Source organism: Gopherus flavomarginatus, chromosome 10 (assembly GCF_025201925.1).
Source record: "Gopherus flavomarginatus isolate rGopFla2 chromosome 10, rGopFla2.mat.asm, whole genome shotgun sequence".
Classification (NCBI taxonomy): Eukaryota; Metazoa; Chordata; order Testudines; family Testudinidae; genus Gopherus; species Gopherus flavomarginatus.
The window spans coordinates 5,240,422-5,266,293 of NC_066626.1; positions in this window are offsets into that span (position 1 = coordinate 5,240,422).

Consider the following 25,872-nt stretch of genomic DNA (forward strand, 5'->3'; position numbering starts at 1 on the left):
TTTGTCAACTTTCTTTTTCGTTTGAAAACTTCTCCAGTTTAGGACAGGTCACCAAGTGGTAGTTAGTGTTCCATTTTTTCTCCTTGTACCGGGGGATAACTTGTACCTAACGTCTCAGACGGGATTGAACGAGGACAGCTAACTCCTCATGCTGGCATGAACAGCAGGGCTTCGTTGCTATTTTTAACACACTAGCTCAATCAGAGCCAGCACATGTAGTTGGACCCTTTGTGTCAGAGCAGTGGCCAGCATAATGGGACCCTGATCTCATTTGCGGCATGTAGATGTTATCATAATACAAATAGTAGAGCCCCTTCTCCTCTTTGCTAAACTGGCCACACTCTGAGGAGACTAAAGAAACTGGTGGAAAGTCCAGCTGGTGGGCATGCATTTGGCTGGAGTTAGGCAGCCCAAACCTTGAGGTGGGTGGGTTGCTTTGTCCTCGCTGACAGTGCTCTGAAATAAATACCCTCCAGGATTTAAAAGCTTTCAAAATAGACGTTAACGTTTTGCCATCTTACGCTCATTCCTGGCCTCTTGGAGAAAGACTGATCCCCTGTATCTGTTAGCACTGCAGTACCCGGCTTCTGAGGTGAGGGGCATGATTAACGGTGGTCCCCTTTGAACCACCCTGCAGGGCTGTTTAAGGCAGATAATCTGAATGACAGGATTCCTTGCTGGCAGTTTGTGCTCAGAACTTTAGTATCCTTTATCTCCCCTGCTCTGGATTGGTTTGACCCATCTGTTATCTTGAAGGAAAAAAAAAGACATCTGGACCAATTCTGATTGTTCTCATGCTGGTCTAAATCAAGAGTGCATGGAGATAGTCCAGTAAAACCAGAGTTCAGAATACGCCCTTAGTTTTCATTCTTACTATCTTAGAAATGTTGCTGAATGGTAGGCCCATGAGATGACCTGGTGACAGTGGGGGAGGAGCTGCATGTGTGTGTCTGGGAAGTAAAGGGGTTGGGGGTGGGGAGATATCCTCTCAAAAATGTTAATACCAGATTTTTGGTACCGAGAATTCTCAGGTCTAAAGCGCTGAAGGTTCAGGAGTTCAACAGCAAATCTGATAGCGAGTGAGGTGTCAGTTTGCTGTCATGTGAAATAGCTTTTCAAGCTTGGAGCCTGCATGGCACAGTTCTAAAATCAAACATGTATAAACTAAAAACCCTCAACTTGAGCACTCACACTTGTTAGATCGTCACATTGAGCTCCCTCTACCAAAGCTAGCGAGTAGAGACTTTAAAAGCTGGACCAGAACCATACCTCCTGTGGTTTGTTTGATGCTTGAAGACCTCTCATTTATAACAATTTTCTGACTTCTAGAAGTAGAAGTTAGCAGACTGGGCTTTCAGAATAGCTGGTGATCAGATTTAAATCCCTGACAAGGTTGATAAAGAATGAACTGTATGCAGATATTACAGCAGCGCCTCATCAACATGTCTGTACACCTAACACATGTAAAACACCTCTGGGAAGTTCCACCTATTTGAAATGGAGTCAGAATCACTAGCTATCTGATCAGAGAACTTCCACCAACAAACCATGCAGTTGAAACCCTATTAAGAGACGGTAACTGCTTTATGAAGGAGGAAACATTCTTAGAATGTCAGTTTCAGATAATGCAGAGGAGCTGCCCCGCTTCCACCTCTAGTTCAGGTCACTATTACAGAAAACCTTGCACCTCATCCCAATATCCACCGTGCATCCCTCATTGCCCATCTCAGAGCTGACCCCATTCTGACTGAATACCAAGAGAAGCAGTCTTTTAGGCAGAAAGCTCTTTTTTCCCCACTATCTCATCCCCACACTTAGAGTATGGACCCTTACTTCCTCTGGCAACTGGGGGCAAGAACCTTCTCCCCATCTCAAACTACCTTTGCTCAATGAGAGGTGAAACAGCTGCTGACTGCAGAGGTGTTTGAAATAACCGAAAGATGACTCGGCCTGGGAGCTGTCTACTGGGGCCCTGACGTTGCTCACTAGAGCAACTCCGCTAGGTCACGCAGCTCTTCAATTCTTAGCTGTGGAGCTTAGCACATGGGCATTGCTAGAGTGGATCAGATCAAAGGTCCATCTCGCCCAGTGTTCTGTCTTTGACTCTGCCAGCACCAGCTGCTTCGGAGGAAAGTGTAATCACACTAGAGGTAAGTGACAGAACTGGGACTAGAACCCACGTCTCTTGGCTCTCTAGCCATTCAGCTACATTAGGTCACTACAGGCGCCTTCCTTGTGGCCCTGTGCAAAGGACTGGCCTTTCCTTGGGTAAGGAAAGACCTTGGGACCATAGGAGCCGTGGATACCTTCAGCTCTGTTGGGCAGGGAGTATTGAGCATGCCTGTAAGGAGCTCCCCTTCTTCCCAACAGAAATCCCATTCCTGGCTCTCACTTGTACCAGTGAATAAGTATGTTTCCGGTAACCTCCACTGCTCACCACACGGTGACCTCTGTCATGGCATAGCTGGAACAGACAGCACAGCCCTATGATGGCTGCAATCATTCCTCTCCCACAGGGTCTAGATTCATGCTGCCTCCTCTCCCTGACATGATGCTGCCCGGAGAGGTGGTGTAGCGACTGATTCCATGGCCAGTCAGCTTCTCCAGGTGCGGCAAGCACTGCGCTAGTAGCATAGCACCGTGCTTGCCGCAGATCTGAAGAGCAGCTGCCTCCAACTCAGTCCAGGTAAGACTGAGATGACGTTGGCTCAAAGGAGGAACTGGCACCTGTCCTCCTCATCCATTGAAGGCATCTGCCCCATATGCAAAGACTCTTCACTTAGCCTGAATGGCCAAACAGCAGCAGAGATAAGCCTCCTCCCCCCTGCAGTTTGCTAAAACACACTGCCCTCTGCTCCTGGCTAGTGATCTGGCCTCAGGTCTGTGCCTTTAACTCCAGCTTGAAGTGCTGTGACTAGCTGTACCTGAGCCTTAATGTGGATGCAATGCTGAGACTCCAGCTGGTGCAGAATGCTGCAGCCCTCTCCTCAGCAAGACAAGCCACTGCAGTCACATCACCCTGGGGCTCTAGTCCATCGACTGGCTTCCACTGCCACTGCAGGACCTTGCTCTGGATCTTCAAGGCCAATGGGTTGGGGGGAGGACGCTGGACCCAGCAGCATTAGCACCCACACTTCTCCCCATGACCCACCAAGACACCTGCCAGCCTCTGGGACAGAACAGCTTCTAGGCCCAGAATGAAAAGATCAAGCATTCTTGATGACAGGAATCCAGCTGTGGCAGATGTTTGCTGAGCAGGTCAGACTTAACCAGGGTCTGGCTTCCACAAAGCACACTGTAAAAACCCTCCTTAACTAAACTTTCCTCTTTTCCCTTGGGGTCTAGCTGCAATCACCAGAGAGCCTCAGTCAGCAGGAGGGCACTACCTTGTTCTCAGCTCCATAGCCCTGGAGTATGATCAGTCAACTTCACACTGGCATTGTTGGAGCCCTTATGCCCTGTGGGCCTTCTGGAGGTTTAGCAACGTTGTCAGAGCCAGCCCTAGCGCTCATTTAAATGGCACAGATGTAGTTTTTACCTCTCTGTCGAGCTACATCCCGTTAAGACCCACCTTACCCAGGGTGCAATTGTAAGACACACACCTCCTGATGTGCTCAGCACCCACCAGCAGCTCCCTGTGGCCCTGCCCCTCCCCCTGCTTCAGCTGTCCTCTGCCGTTGCATCCTGCTTCTCCTCCCTCCAAGCACTTGCGCTGCAAAACAGCTGATTCATGGGGCAGGGAGGGAGGGGGAACGCGACGCACTGGGGGAAGAGGCGAGGCCGGGATTTGGGGAAGGGGTCCAATAGGGGCAGGGAGTGGGCTGAGTTAGGGAAGGGACTTTGGGGATGGGGTTGGAATGGGAGCAGGGCCAGGGTGGGGTCAGGGCAGGGGCAGGAAAAGGGGCAAGGAGGTGCAGGCACCCACCTGCACCAGAGAAAGTTGGCACCTATGTCTCCTCTACAATCTTAGCTAAGAGCCAGTTGGCTTTTAGCTCATGCAGTAAAGGCTCATGCATTTAGCTTCAGACGCCCCAGGTTTGATCCTACCCGCTGACAACCAGGGTCTGTCAGTGTTACACAATCGCATGTTTTTCCTATTTATAGCAGATCTCAGTCTTGCTCCCAAAGTCCTCTCCTCATCTACAGCAGCATAATGAACACAGTGAGGGCAGTAGCAAACTGCTAGTTGTGAGCGGAGGTGTAAAAAGAGAAATGCATGCTATGTCCTGCGAATCCATCCTACAAACCAATCAGACATTCTCCCTCGTCCACTGGAGGGTGGTGCTTTTTGCTGGAAGGAAATGTCACGTGTACAGTACAAGGTGTGTGGTGGTGTTGGTGGCTTTGCAAAATGGCAGGAAGTCACCCGTAGAAGCTACTTTTTGACAGGGGGAAAGATAAGTGGCACCCCTGCAAAGTGTTCTCCGTTCTGCTTTTCCTGGTGATAACAAATATCAGGCAATCCCAAATGCAGCCACAGAGGCTAATAGACCCACCCCCCAAAAAAAGCTACAGGAGGGAACCAATTTCTCCATTTAAATTCAGGCCACCCAATTTACCCCCACCAAAAAAATCTTCCATTGGTGGTATGGTTATTGCTAGTAACAGGTCAACAGAAGCTCCTGACATTGTGCTGAATTTAATTTGTGTGTAGCCAACTGCCTTTTCTGAAAGGTCAGTGTGTTTCAAGTAATAAAGTGTTTCCCTTCGTAAAATAACAGCACTTAGACAGGATAGGCCAAAGAAAAGCTGCCATGTGGAGGATACCATTATCAGTTCTCCAGCTTGTCTTCAGCCTGTAAGCCTGATATGGTGTGACAGTTCTGCTGATTTAGTGACCCAGGGGGCTGCAGAAGGATATTTATAGAAAGAGACAAAGACTGAACAGACAGGAGTGCGGGTCTAAGCTCTCAGTAGTAAAGAGCAGGACCTCCTTAGCTGTGTGTTTTGAGGTTTTCAATCTTTTCTATAAGAACATTGTTCGGTCAAGGTCAGGAGAATGCTCTTCAGAGTAGTGCTGTGAACCATATCTGTGGCAAATACTCTCCCTTTAATTCCCTTAGTTGATGAAATCGAAGGCCTGCATTTTCACCATAGGCACCGTACGTTGGAGTTTGTAAATTCTGAATCAAAGAGCTCTGATCTTCTAAAGTGCTGTGCACTTGTGTAATGCTGACAGACCCCACTTATCAGAATTGAACCTGGGACCTCTGGAGCCAACTGCTTGAGCCTCTGCTGCACAAGCTAAAAGCCACCTGGCTATTAGCTAAGGCTGTGGAGCAGACATTAATTTCTCTCTCTAATCTAGGTGCTCTCAATGCCACTAGATGGGACAGAAGGGTGTGGGTTACACTCACTGCTCTTAAGGACTTCAGTTAAGGACTAACCGTTGGAACAGCTTTCCAAGGGAAGCAGTAAATTCTCTATCACTGGAAATCTTTAAATCAAGAAACTCTCTAGTTCACCCACATGTCATGGGCCTGATGCAGGAGTCACTGAATGATGTTCTCTGGCCTATTATGCAGGAAATCCAGGCTAGGATCAGATAAGTAAGATGTGATTCTGGGTGCTCCGATGTGCCTTAGGGGTCAAGTTTCAGGCTGCCATTGTGGACAAAGGGCTAGATTTTTAAAAGGTATCTGAGCACTTAGCTCCCACTGATTTCAAACATCTTGTAACCGGGCGGCCTCACCCCCGCAGCGCCTCCTGCTGGTCACTTTGGGAATTAGCTCAATATTCCAGGCTCGGCGCGCCCTCTGCAGGCCAGTAATCCACCTGTCCCGGCTGGCCCCGTGTCACTCCCTGGACCGAGTTCCCTTTTACATGGGGTTCTGCCCCCTGGCAGCAACCCCTTTTCCTTAGGGTTTCCCCTCCCTGGGAACCCCACCACCCTCTATCCCCACTTTGCTTCAGTGTATGACTACTGCCAGTCACTGTCTAGCCCCACGCCCTGGGGCAGACTGCAGTATCAGCCACTCATCATCAGCAAAGGTGTTTGGACCTGCTGCCTTGGCCTACCCCTGGGTTGCACCCTGCAACCCCAGTACCTCCTGGCCTAATCCTAGGCTGCAGCCTGGAGCTTTCCAGGAAGGAGCTCCCCAGCTCTGCTGCCTTTCCCCAGCCCTGCTTCATGCTAGGTACCTTGTCTAGTTCCCAGCAGCCAGGCCCTTCTCCCTCTACAGCCAGAGGAAGACACTTTTTGCCTCTGGCTCCCCTGGCCTTTTTATACAGCCTTATTGCTCAGTTTGGGGCGTGGCCCCCAGCTGCAGCCACTCCCGCCATCAGCCCAGGCTTCTGGCTCCAGCTACAGCCCCCTCCTGGGCTGTTTTAAGCTGCAAAGGGCAGGAGCGGGTAACCACCTCGCTACACATCTTTACAAATCTGGCCTGAAATCCATTATCTGTTGGTCATACCTCTACTGTTAGCGTGTGGCAGAGATTAAAATAGACGTGCCAAGGAAATCGAAGTCATTAGAGCCAGACTTCCTTTGTCTGTCTGAATGCAACACTTTCAGCCTTTCCTCTGTCATTCTATTTTGATCTTGCACCTTTTGCAGCATTCCTTTGCAGTCTTCCATTTGTTTAAACCTTCCTAGGCCTAAAGAAGTTTAACTATTCATATTTCCTATGTTTTACTAAGATTGCTCACAAAAATGAAGCAGCCTGTTACTTGAGGCAAATGCTGTATGGGATTCATCCTGTGTACTGCAAAAGTTTGCACAGATTGTATATGCATGTTGCTTAATGTTGCGCTATCTGGTATTTCAGCAATACTCTGGGATGTCTCTTTGTTTTAGTAAACACTATGAGCCATCACCTACCTCAGCTTTCTTGCAGAACTGCTCCTCACTTTTCTCAATGGGCAGTTATGCTTAAACTCTGATGGCACAGCTCGGGCCTATGATGTTTAGTTGTCATTTCAGGCCAATACAGCTTTAATTCGAGTTCACAATAGTTTTCTTTTTAAAAACAAACAAGTCGCTTTTGTTATTGAACCTCCACTGTGTATCTCATAGACTCATAGACTCATAGACTCTTAGGTCAGAAGGGACCAATCTGATCATCTAGTCTGACCTCCTGCACAAGGCAGGCCACAGAACCCCACCCATCCAATTTTATAACAACCCCTATCCCAGGACCGAGTTATTGAAATCCTCAAAAATGGTTTGAAGACCTCAAGCTGCAGAGACACCACCAGCAAGCGACCCGTGCCCCACGCTGCAGGGGAAGGCGAAAAACCTCCAGGGCACCTGCCAATCCGCCCTGGAGGAAAATTCCTTCCCGACCCCAAATATGGCGATCAGCTAAACCCTGAGCATGTGGGCAAGAGTCACCAGCTAGCACCCAAGAAGGAATTCTCCGCAGCAACTCAGTACCCATCGCATGCAACATCTCCCCGCAGACCATTGAGCAGACCTGTCTGGTGGTATTTCAAGATCAATTGCCCAAATTAACGATCCTATCATAACATCCCCTCCATATACTTATCAAGCTTTGTCTTAAACCCAGGAAAGTCTTTTGCCCCTACTACTTCCCTCGGAAGGCTATTCCAGAACTTCACTCCCCTAATGGTCAGAAACCTTCGTCTAATTTCAAGTCTAAACTTCCTAATATCCAGTTTATACCCATTCGTCCTCGTGGCTACATTAGTACTAAACTTAAATAATTCCTCTCCCTCCCTAACGTTAACCCCCTTGATATATTTATATAGGGCGAGCATATCCCCCCTCAGCCTTCTTTTGGCCAGGCTAAACAAGCCAAGCTCTTTGAGTCTCCTTTCATAAGGCAGTTTTTCCATTTCTCGGATCATCCTCGTAGCCCGTCTCTGAACCTGTTCCAGTTTGAATTCATCCTTCTTGAACATGGGACACCAGAACTGCACACAGTATTCCAGATGGGGTCTCACCAACGCCGTATACAACGGTACTAACACATCCTTATCCTTGCAGGAAATACCCCGCCTGATGCATCCCAAAATCGCATTTGCTTTTTTAACAGCCGTATCACATTAACAGCCGTATCATCTTTTACCAGATCCTAGCTAATGGCTTGTTTTCTACATGCAGAAGAAATGTTATCCATCTCTTCTGAAGTGTTCTTGGGGAGCAAAAATATACAGCAGTAACTACAGAGATGAAAGAAAGATGGTCTGGTACTTACAGTACCAGATCGGGATTTAGGAGATCTGAGTTCAAGTGCGAAATCTGCCGCTGACTCCGTTTCAGGCCTTGGTCAAGTCACTTAAAATTTCACCGTGCCTCAGTTTTCCCTATCCTTTCATCATGCTTTGTCTGAGATGTCTGTTTTAGATTATAAATTCTGTCAGAGTGGAATGATTTAAATGAAAGGCAGTTGCATCACTGACTTTTAGTGATGTTAAATTAGCAAGCAGGAAGCCTTGCCTTTTAAATCTTCAATTGTTGTCTTGTTTTGCATTTGTACTTTTTGGATTTTCTCCTAAAGAAAGGTTGATTCCCATTCAGAGATGCTGGAACAATTTGTATAGTGGGGGTGCTGAGAGCCACTGAACCACACTGTAAACCCTGTACATAATGGAAACCACTTTAAACCAGGGGGTGTGGTAGCCCCCCCAGCACCCCTAGTTCCAGCACCTACGCTCTCACTGGTTGGTATAAACACTGAAATGTGTTGACTTACAACTAATATAGCCTTTACACTCATTTTGGTACTTTTTTGCTAACCAGATGCGTACAATATAACGTACATTTATTTAAGCAATCATATAGCTAATTGAGATTCTTTTTTAATATACTAAAATGTACTGTTAGAAAACGGTGAATAATACATTGCTTATTTACTAGATAATTAACTTTGCTCCTGACTTGTGTCAGGCTGCATGAGGATGGTAACTGGAATTTAATTAAAACACGCAACAGCTTACAAAATCTGTTACTAAACAAAACAACCTAAATGTTTTCTGTATATAAATATCTGTTATCAAAACATGCTTCACATTTATAACTGAATGATGTATTAAACAGAGGGATTAACTTGTCAGTGAGAAGATCAGGAAAAGGAGAAAAAACAGTTAATATTTTGAAATATGAAGTATTAAATATGGCATCTATTTTAACATCTCTTGTACTCTATCCTTTTAGCTGGGTAGAGACTTTTAGAGGAACCCCACCCCTCCCAACCCCCGTTTTACAGACTTTGGATGGTACCAAAAATGGTGGCAACTGTCCTTTTGGGGGGTGAGGGAAGAAGTAGTAGATGAGCTGCTGCTGTTAAAGTTTGATCCTTCTTCATCTCAGGTGGCATTTGGGATTCACCTGGAACCGGTAGGAGTGGTGATATCATTTGGGTCCCCATCTCAGTACAGTCAGGACACTTCAGGACGGGGCAGCTCTAGGTATTTTGCCTCCCCAAGCACGGCAGGCAGGCTGCCTTCGGCAGCTTGCCTGCGGGAGGTCCCACGAATTCGGCAGCAGCCTGCGGGAGGTCTGCCAAAGCTGCGGGACCAGCGGACCCTCCGCAGGCATGCCACCAAGGGCAGCCTGCCTGCCACCCTCACAGCGACCGGCAGAGCGCCCCCCGTGGCTTGCCACCCCAGGCACTCCCTTGGTGTGCTGGTGCCTGGAGCTGCCCCTGCCTCAGGATCAGAAGGACAGAGGTCTGGAATCCCAGGGAAAAGACGGTGGTGGCGGCAGCCATGATGGTGCAGCTCACTCTAGTTGCCTCTGTCTGTTCTTCTGTGTTCCCCCCTTCCAAAGTCTCTTTGGGTGGAGCCCATACCCTCATTATTTTGACTACCAGTTAGGCCTACTGGCCAACACACCAATTTTGGTTCATTGATTTCTGGGTGCACATTTTCTCATTCTTACCTAGCCTAATTTTAACATGGTTTTGAGTTCTATCAGGAAGGCTTTTTCTTTAGACTAATTCATTTCTTTTTATCAGAGGGTAGCCGTGTTAGTCTGGATCTGTAAAAGCAGCAAGGAATCCTGTGGCACCTTATAGACTAACAGACGTTTTGGAGCATGAGCTTTCATGGGTGAATACCCACTTCGTCAGATTCATGCATGCATGCATTTCTTTTTGTCTCCTTTCCTAACTTTCCTATCAACACTTGTGGTTTTTGTAGATCATTGTAATATTTTATGAAGCTTTACATACTTTGAACTGTTGAGCTAACAATTATGGTGAATTTGTCTCTATTTCAACAGGCCTCTAGCATGAACAAAAAATAACCTTGAAATTGTGGGTGCAAATGTAAAGTTTGCACTCCTGTGTGAAGGGATTGGTAATGACAATCAAAGTTGCTTGTTTACTCTTCTTTTATCATTCCTTGGTATTGATTTTTTTTGAGTGCAAGTCTCCTCTGAGAAGTGACTTTGTAAAAATGTCCTCCGTGGGGTAGTATGCATGTTGTGTCTCAGTTTACTTCGTGATCAAGCGTGCTAATTTTACAATTAAAAACATTTTTTATTTAGTTTAGCTGCCAGCCCTGCAAACTCAACTAGGGATCTGAGAGTCAAGCTGGTTTCTTTCTGACCTATGGAGCCTCACCAATAATAAAAATCCTTGCAGAGCAAATTGAGCCTTCAGTTGTACATGTGTGACCCCATCATTGCCAAATTTAGCCCAAACCCACTCTGACCCCTCTGTGCCCCTCTCCACTCCTCCCCTGTCCTCATGGAAGCGATGCAGATGTGCCATGGAAACCTAGTTGGCCTCAGTGGAATGATCTGGCTTCTCACCTGGGTGTTTACCACAGACAGATGGTTCCTCTATTCTTTGAGCTCTTACAAATGACGTATCAGTTTTGCTGCATTCTCTGATTTTCTTTGTTTACAGCTGTAGTCTCCCATGGACTCATCTACAGGTTTTTGCTCTGTGAGCCAGTCTGCTCCTGATTCATTGATTCCAAGGCCAGAAAGGGACCACTGTGATCATCTAGTCTGACCTCCTGTATAACACAGAGAACTTCCTAGAGCAGATACCTTAATAAAACACCTATCCTTGATTTAAAATTGTCAGTGACGGAGAATCCACCACAACCCTTGGTAAATTGTTGCACTGGTTAATTACACTGTTAAAAATTCACACCTTATTTCCAGTCTGAATTTTGTTTAGCTTTCTCTTCAGCCATTGGATTATTTGATATCTTTCTCTGCTAGATTGAAGAGCCCGTTAAGTATTTGTTCCCCATGTAGGTACTTACAGGCTGTGATCAAGTCACCCTTTAACCTCCTCTTTGTTCAGCTAAATAGACTGAGCTCCTTGAGCCTCTGGTTTGTTTTCTAATCCTTCCATCATTCTTGTGGCCTCCTGTGAACTGTTTCTACATTATCAACATTCTTCTTGAATTGAGGACACTAGACCTGGACCCAGTACTGCAGCAGCGGTCACACCAGTGCCAAATACGGAGGTCAAATAACTTCTCTTCTCCCACTTGAGCTTCCCCTGTTTATGCATCCAGTGATTCAACAGGGCCTGATGAAATGCATCCTAGAAAACTCAAAGAGCTGATAGCAGAGGTATCTGAGCCTTTAACTGTCATCTTTGAAAAGTCATGGAAGTTGGGAGAGATACCAGAAGTCTGGCAAAGGGCAAATACAGTGCCCATCTATAAAAAGGGAAACAAGAACAACCCAGGAAACTACAGACCAGTTAGTTTAACTTCTGTGCCAGGGAAGATAATAGAGCAAGTCATTAAGGAATTCATCTGCAAACATCTGGAAAATAATAAGGTGATAGGTAACAGCCAGCATGGACTTGTAAAGAACAAATCATGTCAAACCAACTTGATAGCTTTCTTTGATAGGATATCAAGCCTTGTGGATAAGGGAGAAGCGGTGGACGTGACTAGATCTAGACTTTAGTAAAGCATTTGATATGGTTTCACATGACCTTCTTATCAATCAACAAGTATTTTGGAGGACAGAGTCATAATTCAAAATGACCTGAATAAACTAGAGAAACAATCTGAGGTAAATAGGGTGAAGTTTAATAAGGACAAATGCAAAGTGCTCCACTTAGGAAGGAACGATCAGTTTCACGCAGCCAAAATGGGTAGTGATTGCCTAGGAAGGAGTACTGCAGAAAGGGATATAGGAGCCATAGTGGACCACAAGCTAAATATGAGTCAGCAGTGTGACACCATTGCAAAAAAAGCAAACATGATTCTGGGGTGCATTAACAGGAGTGTCGTGAGCAAGACACAAGAGGTCATTCTACCACTCTACTCTGCATTGATTAGGCCTCAACTGGAGTATTGTGTCCAGTTCTGGGCATCACATTTCAAGGAAGATGTGGAAAAATTGGAGAAGGTCCAGAGAAGCACAACAAGAATGATAAAAGGCCTATAAAACATGGGCTATGAGGGAAGACTGAAAGAATTGGGCTTGTTTAGTTTAGAAAAGAGAAAACTGAGGGGTTTTCAAGTATCTAAAAGGGTGTTACAAGGAGGAGGAAGAAAAATTGTTCTCCTTTGCCTCTGATGATCGGACAAGAAGCAACGGACTTAACTTGCAGGAGGGGGAGGTTTAGGTTGGACATTAGGAAAAAATTCCTAACTGTCAAGATGGTGAAACACTGGAATAAATTGCCTAGGGAGATTGTGCAATCCCCATCACTGGAGATATTTAAGGGCAGGTTGGATAGACATCTATCAGGGATGATCTAGACTGTGTTTGGTCCTGCCATGAGGGCAGGCGACTGGACTTGATGATCTCTCAAGGTCCCTTCCAGTTCTAGTTTTTCTACGATTAGCCCTTTTGGCCACAGTGTCTCACTGGGCGCTCTTGTTCAGCTGATTATCTACCAGTACCCTCAAAATCTTTGTTGGAGTCACAGCTTCCCAGGATAGAGTTCCCCCATATGGCCTACATGCTTTGTTCCTAGCCTTTGATCTCTCTAGCCTTTTCCCCCTTCAGTAGGAATGGTGTTATGACAGGTTCGGTCACACAGATCCCCTTGAGACTGTCACCTGATGTGCTGAAATTACCTCTGAGCCCGTTTTCCCTGCCAGCTTGGGACTCCAGAACTCTGCCTTGTTGAGCCAAACACACTAGCCTGCTGCAGCACAGACTCAGGGCCTGCTCCACACCCCCAAAGCTGCAGACTTTAACCAAAACTAGCTCAGAAGGTTACTTTTTTCCAGCACCCAGACACCCAGTTCCCAGTGGGATCCAAACCTCAAATAAAGCCATTTTACTCTGTATAAAGCGTATACAGGGTAAATTCATAAATTGTCTGCCCTCTATATCACTGAGAGAGAGATGCACAGCTGTTTGCTCCCCCAGATATTAAACACTTACTCTGGGTTTATTTATAAACAAAAGTGATTTTATTAAGTATAAAGTAGGATTTAAGTAGTTTCAAGTAATAACAGACAGAACAAAGTAAGTCACCAAGCAAAATAAAGCAAAACACGCAAGTCTAAGCCTAATACACTAAAAAACAGATTACAGGTAATATCTCACTCTCAGAGATGTTCCAATAAACTTCTTTCACAGACGAGACTCTTTCCCAGTCTGGGCCCAATCCTTTCCCCCAGTACAGTCCTTGTTAGTCCCAGCAGACATCCTAGGTGGTAAGCAAAGGCTTTCTCATAGCTGGGCCTCTTTGTCCTATTCCACCCCCTTTTATAGATTGTCACAAAGTGGGAATCTTTTGTCTCTCTGGGTCCCTCCCCTCCTTCTAAATGGAAAAGTACCAGGATTAAGATGGATTCCAGTATCATGTGGCATGGTCACATGTCCTGTGAGACCCCATCCTCCATTCTTTCTGGGCTGGCCCATACATGCATAGGCAGGCTTGCAGGTAAAAAAATAACATTTATAACCAATTGTCCTAGTCAATGGGAGCCATCAAGATTCTAAACCACCATTAACGGCCCACGCTTTGCATAATTACAATAGGACCTCAGAGTTATACTTCATATTTCTAGCTTCAGATACAAAAATGATACATGCATACAAATAGGAGGAATATATTCAGTAGGTTATAACCTTTGTTATGATACTTTACAGGAGATCTTGTACATAAAGCATAATCCAGTTACATCATATTTACATTCATAAGCATATTTCCATAAAACATATGGAGTGCAATGTCAGAGGGAGAGTTAAAGTGCTAATCAGCACTATATGTGAAGCTCTAAGCACAGACTGACTAAAAGTATGTTCTCCTGACCAGTCTGGAGAATGGCCTCAGTTTCTCAGAGACAAAGGGCAGGCTGATGCCTCAGCAAGTGTAAAGAAAGCTGGTGGAGCATGTATCGGGGTGGTTACCCGCTCCTGCCCTGTGGGGCTAGAAACAGCCCAGGAGAGGGCTGTGGCTGGGGCAAGAGCCTGGGCTGATTGGAGGAAAGTAGGCTCATCTGTGGCCATGCCCCAATCAGGCCCAGCTGGTCCCTATAAAAGGCTGTGAGCCAGAGGCCCAGGCAGTCTCTTTCTCCCTGTTGAGGGAGAAGGGCCTGGTTGCAGGGACCTAGAGACAGGGTACCTGAGTGAAGCAGGGCTGGGGAAAGGCAGAGGAGCTGGGGAGCTCCAGCCTGGAAAGCCCCAGGCTGTGGCCTAGCAGAAGGCAACAGGTACTGGAGGTTGCAGAGGGCAGCCCAGGGATAAGCAAAGGCAGCAGGTCCAAACCCAACCTTACCAGTGATGTGCAGGCTGATACTGTAGTCTGCCCCAGGGCATGGGGGCTAGATGATACTGGCAGTAGCCTTATACTGAGGTGAAATGGGGATAGTGGGTGGGGGTTCCCTGGGGAGGGGAGACCCAAAGAAAAAGGGGTTACTGCCAGGGGGCAGTGCCCCAGATAACAGGGCAGTGGGTCCAGGAGGGACATGGGGGGCCAAGTGGTAGCAGGTCACCGGCCTGCAGAGGGTGCTCTGGGCTGGAAATCGCTCTAATTCCCTGAGAGACCAACAGGAGACGCCGCAGGGGTGAGTCTGCACACTGATACAGACCATTCCCTACTAAATGGCCATCCTTTGGCAGGAAAGGGGGCAGAGGCAAAAATCTACGGCTAGGTCTACACTACATACCTATATTGGTATATCTACATTGCTCAGGGGTGTGAAAAATCCACATCCCTGAGTGACATAGTTACACCCACCTAACCCCCAGTGTAGACAGTGCTATGTCAACAGGAGAGCTTCTCCCATCACCACAGCTACTGCTTCTGGCGGAGGTGGATTAACTGCACTGATGGAAGACGCTCTCCTGTTGGTGTAGTGGTTTAGTGAAGCCACTACTGAAGACAACCCTGCAGTCTTAGGAAAGAAACCACATGGAGTTTCCTTCCACACAGGCTGCCTGTTGGATATGCTTCTGAAAGGGGGGCCAGAACTGTCAAAAAGAAGGGGCAGAGACGTCTCTCTTCCTGCCCAGTGCATTCACTCTAAAGACAAAGGAAGCAGAGTCTGGGGGTGAGTCCTGAGCTACAGAGACTGCTCAGTGAGACTGCTGAAAGCAGGTGGTGAGAACTCCTAGCAAACTATTCGATTCAGAGCAGGCAGCTAAAAACGCTTCCTGCTGCCTTTATTTTCCTGTAACCATTTCTGACTTTTATGCCCCCTTACTTGCACATGTAAAATCTCTTTGTATTTAATACACTTGTTTTTATTGTTTTATCTAATCCAGTGTTTTCAGGTTGAAGTGGCTGGGTGGCTCCATTGAGGTAACAAGTTGTGTGCATATTATTCTTCCAAAGGAAGAACGGACTCAGTGTATTTGTACTATCCAGGAGCGGGCTGGGCAGTACAGGACGTATGTTTCTGAGGGAAATCTGGGAGTGGGTTGGGGTCACCCTGCGCTAATCTTTAAAGCTGGTAAGAGCCGAGGTGTGGCTGGCTGGCTGCAGAGAACACACGGACACAGCCGGGAGTGTCTTACATGCTGGAAACTGTTTGTGAGCAGTCCAGACTGGAGGCTACAGCAGCAAAGCAGTGTAAAGGGTGGCCCAGTTACAGGGCTGGGTAACACAGCTACTCATTGGTTTGGATTGCACCCGGATATGTCTGTTGTATCAAGCACCTCGAATCTTTTACGTAGACCAAGACGACTGGATGCTGATTAGGAATGGCTGAAACCAATTTATAGACTTCAGTCTAATTTGTGGAGCAGTTACTCATCAGCTAAGACAGGGGTAGGCAACCTATGGCACAGGTGCCGAAGGCGGCATGTGAGCTGATTTTCAGCGGCACTCACGCTGCTCAAGTCCTGGCCACTGGTCTGGGGGGCTCTGCATTTAATTAAATTTTAAATGAAGCTTCTTAAACATTTTAAAAAACATATTTACTTTACATGCAACTATAGTTTAATTCTATATTATAGATTTATAGAAAGAGACCTTCTAAAACAGGTTAAAATGTATTACTGGCAAGCGAAACTTTAAATTAGAGTGAATAAATGAAGACTGGGCACAGCAGTTCTGAAAGGTTGTCGACCCCTGAGCTAAGATAAAATCCTATCACTCTGTATGCAGCATCTTCTCATGGTTGCTGAGCCATATTATTGTAAATCATTAGGAGAGCCTCCAAAGCAAGTATTATTATAGACTTGTCTTTTCTGTGACTGTACACTTCTATGTTTTATGGGTGTGCAGATATGCGTGCCCGTCCATCCCGTTGGTTCATTAGTTTCTTAACTACATTTTCCCTTCTCTGAGTCACATCCTCACTATTATAGCCAAATTAGTTTGGACAATACAGGGCAAACCTTGAAATACGAAATTACTGGATGGATTTGTGAACATTACACCCTCCACATGCTCAAAAGGGCCAACCCTCCTGGTGGTGTAAATCAGCCTAGCTCTGACCTCAGCAGAGTTACATTGATTTACACAAGTGAGGACATGGCCCATTAAAGTATTGCAGAGCACAAGAATAATAGGCTGTTTGCTAAGGAGTCAGACTGCTAGTGCTGTGACCATATAGACACATGGAACTGCCATTGTGTGTGCAGAAGTTGCTCTCACGCTGCTTTGTACGTGAGCCTCTCTTATTGAGAGAAGCATTGCTGGACTCTGGGGTCATCCTTGGCTTTTTTTTATTTCCTCCACTCCCTTCCCCAAGAGGAGCAATGGATCCCTCTAAACAGAGGCCAGAGCTGGGCTGGGGGAATCCTCAGCTAAACCCTTTTTAGCCAAAGGACAAATTTCTACAACAGCAAACCAACTGACAGCTTTAAAAAAAAATAGTGACTCTTTGAAGTTTGTGGTAAATGTCACATGTTGATAAGTACTGTTTGGACATTTCTCTCTTGTGGCCTGTGGCAAAGCTTTAGCTGCCTTTTGCACAGGGCTTGTTAAGTGCCTCTTGCTTTCACGGTGAGCCTCTACCATAAAAACTCTGAATGGCAAAGCAAGCAGCTGGCCAGCAACGCAGGCTTCCTTTGAAGAAGCAGCACCTAAGCCAAACTGTGAACAAATTGTTCGAGGTAAAAGAATCTGACATTCCCAGCAGTGATTTTTGTAAACATTATTTCAGCACTAACATCTCTTTACTTTACTTCATTGCAGTTGCCCTGAAGAGCCACTGCTCCAAAGCTGGAGCCGAAAGGGATGGCGACCATGACGATGGGAGGACCTTGGGGCTGGCTGACAGAATCATGCCAGAGGGTGAACTGCTATTACAGGTTGGTGCTTCCCGCTTTCTCTCTACAATCAAGTCTGTTTGCAGAGCTTATCTGGGCACTTTCTCTTTCTCTCCTCTTCCACCTTGACTCCTGTGCATTTACCCCCCGGGGGCCTTTGTCTTAGAAATGGACAAATATTTGGTTCAAAATGTGACTGATAAAAAAAAAAAAAAAAAAAAAAAACAACTTGCAGCTCCTGGTTGCCTTGTTATTCCAGCCTGCAGAGATCTGTCCAACCTCTTATTTAACACATCACAGTACAGCATGGTGTAAAGATACAGAGCTTGATTCTCCACTGCTTTGCACCTTTTGTAGTCACTAGCACTGGTGTAAAATGGAAGCATTGGTGGAGTATTGCATCCTGTTTGAACACTTATGCAAGGCAGTAAAGAGTCATTTACAACTGGCCATTTAGGACTCAATCATTCCCACTCACTTCCATGGGAGTTGACCTGGATCATTTCCAACCATCTGCAGCTAGCTGCCATAAATATGTGTTTAACCCACACACCTCTTGGGTGTGGTGTTCTAGCCCATGTAGTGGCACCAAGACCACTTAGAGAGAGAGAAAGCAATTACTTAGTCTGTTCTACAGCCTTAGCTAACAGCCAGTTGGCTTTTAGCTCATGGTAGAGGCTCAGGCACTAAGCTCCAGAGTCCCTGGTTTGATCCCACCCACCCTGCCAACAATGAGGGGGTGTCAGTGTTACAGGCACGCACAGTTTTTTTTTAAAGACAAAACCCAAGTTTTTTGACTGATGGTCCCTATTGTATTCCACTGTGGGTTATGCATGCACCTGAAGCTGGAGAATTTGGAAGTCGTATTCTTTGGTCTGTGCCTGTGTCCTGACTCACCTCAAGCTTCCATTTAAGGCAATAAAGGGGTGGGGTGGAGGAGCCACATCTCCAGTTCTCCTTCCCACCACATGGTCCGGATTCAAAGCTTCTGGGTCCTCCTCTCCGATGCAGTTCTAATTATGGTTGTAAATAGTTAACATAGCTTTACTGCTTTTTTAGTTTTTAAACAGTTTAATCTAGATTTCTGGGACTTCCCCCTTTACTTCCCATCCCGTATCCCCGTTCAAGTACCGAACTATGCTCAGGACTTCAGGTTTCAAACTCGGCACCTCTTGCCTGTGATCCTTCTCAGTGAGCTGTGACCATCAATGCTGCCTCTGTTGCTTGGGTGGGAGAAGCTCACATTGCAGCTAGGTGCAGAATTTGCCAGTCCTTCCCCAGCCATACCTGAGAAGGCTCACCACTTTGTCTCTGCAAGTATCTCATGGAGATGGCCATGAGACCGCATTGAACCAAGGCCGGGAACTACTCCAGACATTGGCCTGATTCAGCAAGGAGTGCGCCTCCCACTGCTATGTCTGACTCTGGTGCTGGCAGAACCACCCCCACAGTGGAGCCTAGTCAGGAGATTAGGAAGCATGTCCATAAGCATGAGACTGTCTTCATCCTCCAAGTCCAAGAAACTGGACATTCCCTGCACCAGATAGAACATGCCGTGTCCCCTTGGGCCTAAGTCCCACAGGCATGAGAAGATGACCCATAAACAATGGGATCCAATGGTTCTGGGAACGAAGCAGTATTGCCAAGTCCGGCACCTCACAAGACACGAGAACTTCCCACACCAGAAAAGACATCAAACCGGTACCGGCAAACAGAAAAGAGAAAATGCACCTTACACTGGGCAGATGCGGATCCATGACGGCACCCCAAGAAGCCTGGCTGGATCCAATCTCTTCCTTCAGATTCATCCACTTCCAGAGAACCCACATCTCCACCATGGGCTATGCCTGCAGTACAGATTCTCATGCTTTCCTTGCATGTTATACACCATTGGCTCTGATGGTACCACCATTTGAACCAGAGTCCACCTCTTCCTATGAATTGGCACCAGGGGAAAAACTGCCCATACCATCTTGCTACTATGCATCATCACAGAGACCAGCACACCCCAGGCAAAACCAGAGAGCTTTAATGATCAAATCCAACGCCTGGAATTGTACTAAGAAATGAACTGGAAGCTAATGCAGTTTACTTCTCACGTCTTGTTTACAACACTCCTGCTGAGATTACATAGAATGATGTTCACTTTTTTTGCAACAGTGTTACACTGACTCATATGCCTCATGGGAGGATGGATAGCTCAGTGGTTTGAGCTTTGGCCTACTAAACCCAGGGTCATGATCTCAGCCATTTAGGGATCTGGGTCCAGAAGAAAGTTGGAGATTGGTCCTATTTTGAGCAGGCGGTTGAACTAGATGACCTCCTGAGGACCCTTCCAACCCTGATATTCTATACATGATGCACTATGACCCCCAGATCCTTTTCTGTAGTACTCCTTCCTAGGCAGTCACTTCCCATTTTGTATGTGTGAAACTGATTGTTCCTTCCCAAGTGGAGTACTTTGCATTTGTCCTTATTGAATTTCATCCTATTTACTTCAAACTATTTCTCCAGTTTGTCCAAATCATTTTGAATTTTAATTCTATTCTCCAAAGCACTTGCAACCCCTCCCAGCTTGGTATCATCCGCAAACTTTATAAGTGTATTCTCTATGCCATTATCTAAATCATTGATGAAAATATTGAACAGAACCAGACCTAGAACCGATCCCTCAGGACCTCGCTCATTATACCCTTCCAACATGACTGTGAACTACTGATAACTAATCTCTGGGAACCATTTTCCAACCAGTTATGCACTCACCTTATAGTACCTCCATCTAGGTTGTATTTCCCTTGTTTGTTTATGAGACGGTCATGTGAGACATTATCAAAAGCCTTACTAAAGTCAGGATATACCACATCTACTGCATCCTCTCTATCCACAAGGCTTGTTACCCTGTCAAAGAAAGCTATCAGGCTGGTTTGACAGGATTGGTTCTTGACAAATCCATGCTGTTACTTATCACCTTATTATCTTCTAGGTGTTTGCAAATTGATTGCTTAATTATCTGCTCCATTATCTTTCCGGGTACAGAAGTTAAGCTGACTGGTCTGTAATTCCCCAGGTTTTCCTTATTTCTCTTCTTTATAGATGGGCACTATATTTGCCCTTTTCCAGTCTCCTCCTTCTTTGCGAGACTTCACTTTTGCTGCCTGAAGACATGGCTTCAGTCCATGTACTCACCCAACTGTCACTCTATGAACTTCATGCTGATAGTCTCATCCACAGTACTGTCATCCCTCCTATAGTGGACAGACCCACATCGTGTGTGCATGGGAGTCCCCTTTCTTCCCACTTCCCCCAGACAAAACTAGCATCACTGCCGCATCCCTGTTAGGTTGGGGAGCATATACAGACAACCCATATGACGCAAAGGATGTGGCCACCTCAAGAATCCAGGCTGCACATCAATATCCTAGAACTTCGAGCAGTAAGATTTGTGTGTGAATCCTTTCTTACACTCATCCACTTGCATCATGATGACCACCACCAACATGGTCTTTAATATGAAAAAACGGGGAGGAGTGAGACTTGTTGCTGTATGTGCAGAAGTGGTCACTCTCTAACTGGTGCGTCAGTGATCAGAGCACCCTTTCTGCAACCTCTCTTGCAGGCATGCAGAATGTGGTTACTCAGCAGATACTTTGCAGTCGATCACAAATGGGAACTTGAGAATGCAGTGCTACATGATATCTTCACACAATGAGGGATCCCAACTAGGGACCTATTTTGCTTCTCAAACAGCAAGTGTGCCACATACTTCTCCTGGAAAGCCCCTGGTTACCATTTCCAGGGCGATGCCCTCCTTCTCTCCTGGTCAGACCAGCTCAACTACACCTTCCCTCCTCTACTGATCCTACCTTGAGTACTCCACAAAATCTATTGAAACAAGGCAACGGTCATTCTGATTTGCCCCCTTCTGGCCCAGAAAATTCAGTTCTGATTCCCCGATCTCCTGCATGGCTCATCCCACCCACCAAGAACCCCAACCCAAACTTTCCTGAACTTTTGACCGAGTACAATGGTGAGATCAAGCACCACAATCCACATCCCCTGCACCTCAGGACGTGGTATTTGGGTGGGTATCACCTATAGAATGGGCATGTTCCTCTGCCGTACAAGACATTCTCCCTAACAGTAGAAAAATTCTACTAGATAATGTTACTGTGCTAAGTGGAGATGTTTTTCATCTTGGGCACGACATAAAAAGGTTTTACCAGAAGTAACAGAGTCTTAGTTGTAGTCACAGTCTATCCTTATAGACTTTGGGGCGCACCCTCAGCACTTTGACAGCGCATCTAGCAGCGATCACCATGTTCCAGCCTCCTGTGCAAGGTTTTTCTGTTTTTATGCACCCACTAACTGCTAGATTTTTTTTAAAGGCCTCCTCAACCTTCCCACCCCTCCAAATCATTGCACGTCAGTGGGACCTGAGTCTGGTACTCGTGGGATCAAGGAAGCTTCCCTTCGAGCCAATGGCGTCTTGCTCCAAGAAGGGCACCTTTCTCATGGCTGTTACTTCAGCAAGAAGGGTCAGGGAACTCAGAGCTCTGAAGGCAGAGCCACTATTTGCAGCTTTCCACAAGGATAAGGTTTCCTTACAACTACACTCAACATTCATACCTAAGGTGATCTCCCAGTTGATCTCCCAGTTTGACATTAACTGTTTTCTCCCCGAATCCACACTCATCTGTAGAAGAACATTGCCTTAATTCCCTCGACATCTGAGCTCTGGTTTTCGTTCTCTGCAGGTAGAAGGCCAGTCGAAGTCCCCTAGGCTGTTGCGGTAGCAGAGAGACTCAGAGGACAGGCCACTTCCATCCATAGAATCTCCAAATGGATTTCTAGCTGCATTAAACTCCGCTACCAGCTGTTGAACCTATCTCCCACCCTCCACAGGGATACCAGCTTATTCCACCGGAGTTCAAGCTATGATCATGGCCTCCCTTCAGGATGTGCCTCTCATAGGCATACGTAGAGCAGCCATGTGGAGTTCTGCCCACACCTTCACCACACACTATGCCTAGGCGTAGGACTTGGTAACACACAGCGGTTCTTCGTACCACCCTTTCGCCCTCCATCCTTGCATCCTCCTGCAACTTAAGTAGTGCTTGTCAGTCACCCCCAGTGGAATACAACAGAAACCATCACTTGAAGAGGTTACTTACCTGTAACTGGAGGGTCTTCGAGAAGTGTGGTCCCTATGTGTATTCCACTTCCCACCCTCCTTCCCCTCTGGTTTAGATCTGTCAGATTCAAGATCCGGTTGGTCCGTCCCACACTTCAACTCAGATGGAAGCAAGAGGTGAGTTGGGCGCATGCATGGACCAAAGGACCGTACTTTCAAATTCTCCAACTCCGGGCACATGGTGTGCATGCATAATACACAGTGGAATCCAGATAGGGGCCACACATCTTGAAGAACCTCCAGTTACAGGTTAAGTAACCTCCCTTCTCCCAGTAACAGGAGAACATAATTAAATATGGTGCCAAAAAAGATAGCTCTGCTGAGTGGCTGTGGATGAAGAAAACTTAGACTGTTTTTAGAAACTTGGTCAAAGTGAGTTATTGCTGAGTTATCGGTGTGTTGTTTTTTGGAATGAGCGAGGAACACTTATTCTCCTTATTTCTTTGGATTTGTAAACGGGCCAGCTCTACTGCTAAAAGTAAGGTCTGACTTTTTCAGATTTTGAAGCTTTGAAGTGTGTATTCAAATGTTGGCAAACTCTGACAAATGGAAAAGGAAAAAATATGGTTATTTTTTTTAACCTGGTCTACACTTACATGTAGAACATACAAACATCATTTTGCAAACTGACAGTGCAAGTAAGACTCCAACTCTCCCTGCCAAGAAACATAACATGAATCTGCACCCTCAGAAAACACCATTGTAAACAAATACTCTTTGCAGTGTGTCCTCCTAGCCCACTTCGGGCTTGGAGTATGGAGATGAGGCCCAAGTTGGGGCTACTTGCTGAAATGTATCACGGTCATGTACGGACAAGAAAAAACTGACGTGAAAAAGCCAATGGGATGGCACATTCCAACAAACAATGCATTCTATTAATTGCTGCATGCTGACTGGCCACCTACAATAGCTGCTTCATCCAATCACAGAGATTACTGCATTTTAACCATTGGGGAAATCATTCTGGTATGTCTACTGCGTGGAGCCAAAGCATGATCCTAAGCAAAATGGCTTTGCATGAAATAAGCCGATGAAGTACAGGGGGAGGAGAGGGAGATGGTAACCTCGAAATAGGATTCAGCATCATTGCTACAACCTATTGATGGGGGTAGTGGCCATGGCCCTCTGTCATCTTCTCTCCATGCAAAGTTTTTTGAATCAGCAGATCTGTGTGTTTGTAACCCGTTATTTTCAGCCTCACCCTCTCCCTTATCCCTACCCCCAGCACACAGAAATACTCCTTGTACTGCCAAGACCCCATGCAGCAGAAAAACAGCACCACCAATGCAGGTTGAGCCTCAGATTCCTATGTACGGACTGGAATTTGCAGTTGTTTCTAAAGCACTTTCGGATCCTTTTGTTAAAGGGCCCTATGTAAATATGTTTGTGGAATGTGAATCTTTCCTTGTCGGGGCGATCACACACTGAAATGCTGTATTTAAGCCAGAATTCCTCAATCTAAAGTTGAGGGTTTTTTGAAGGTAAATGTTAATGACCCTTGCTCTAAAATCTCCCAGCTAATGTAGCCAGATAATGCTCCCTCTGCCTCTAGAATCCCCCAAATGGCATTTCTTCAGACTTGCAAGAAAAACTCACCAGGGGGCTTTGGAGATAATCTCAGCGCAAGAAGTAATTTGCAAAGGTCTGAACACCTGCACATTGGGCTTGTCAACAAGCAGCCTTTGCAGCTGTAACAGTAACGCTGCCTCTTCTGTATCTGTCTGCTGCTCACCAGTGCATGGGACCCTTCACTGGTGGCTCAGAGGCAGCAGTGCTGCTAGGCACAAGGAGCTACCTGCTCTGCTTTAGGACATTCTGCTCCGGGGAGGCAGTTTTCCCTGAAGAAGAACTCCTTTTTACCTGCCTTCCCTCCTCAGAGCTGCTTCTTTCCCTGCTGTTCCTCTGCCGCAATTTGCTTGCCAAGCTAAGTGAGCGGCTGTGACGATGACTGAAAGGCTGCACCAAGGGTAGTGTATAGTCAGGTAGAACACTACAGGCTGGAAAGCTCCTTTGGCACTGGGGAGGTCCAGCCCTGCTCCCTGACTCCTGTGGAGGAGGAGACGCTAACAGCTGTTAGAAACAGAGGCGGGCATGGCAGAATGAGGAAAAAACTCACCCCCTATCTGCAAAAATGCCATTTTTCAGCCAACCTCCCGCATTTCATTCGGCAGCTCTGCTCATGGCCTCCATCTTATCAGAGGCAAGAGAAGGGGAAGGAGCCAATCCTACGGTCTTCAGGAGCTTCGAAGCTCACAGAGAGCACCCAGCCATCCTCTGCTCTGCCCCCAGTGCTGCTGAGAGTGACACATTTAGACTATATTTAACCCCAAACTGCTGATATGTGCTTCAGCTGTCACTGTGGTTTTTGCCTTGGCTTAATAATATATATTGTGTACATCCTCCTGGTTTCATAGTAACTAGCACCTCAGTCTCTTAAACAAAAACCGTTTTTCAAGCTTTATTTTTAAATACCATTGTAAAATACTCTGGGTTTAAAAATTCAAACACCTCCCTCCTTCATTAAGGGTAAAATTTTCAAAAGTGCATAAGTGACTTAGGCATTTATGTCCCTCTGCTGAAAGTCAGTGGGATTTAGGCAGTGGGGTCACAGGTGCTTTTGAAAACTTTATCCTGGAAGAGTTGGATTGCTAATGGTGTTTAGGTACTCAGAGCTGTAGAGAAGTATCTGTTAAGAATTTCAGAATGCCTAGGTGCCTAACTTAGTTAGGTGCCACTTGAAAAATCCACTGCGGTGCCTTTCTGCATCCTGAGGTGCCGAAATCACTTCTGAAATCTGTCCCCAAAACTCCTGTGTATATCCTTTCTGGTTTTTATTCGCTCATCTCCTGACATCAAATTACAGAGCTCTAACCTGTCAAACCTCACGTTCTAAGAACAAACCAGGTGTGACTCTCATTTTCACTGAGAGTATGTGTCATAAACGGATAGTTAAGAGTTAATGGAACAGAAGTACTTCATATCTCTTTTGCCTGGAAAGGGTTAACAAGAACAGTGAGCCTGGCTGTCACCTGACCAGAGGACCAATCAGAGGACAGGATACTTTCAAATCTTGAAGGAGGGAAGTTTTGTGTGTGCTGTTAGTTTTTTGGTTGTT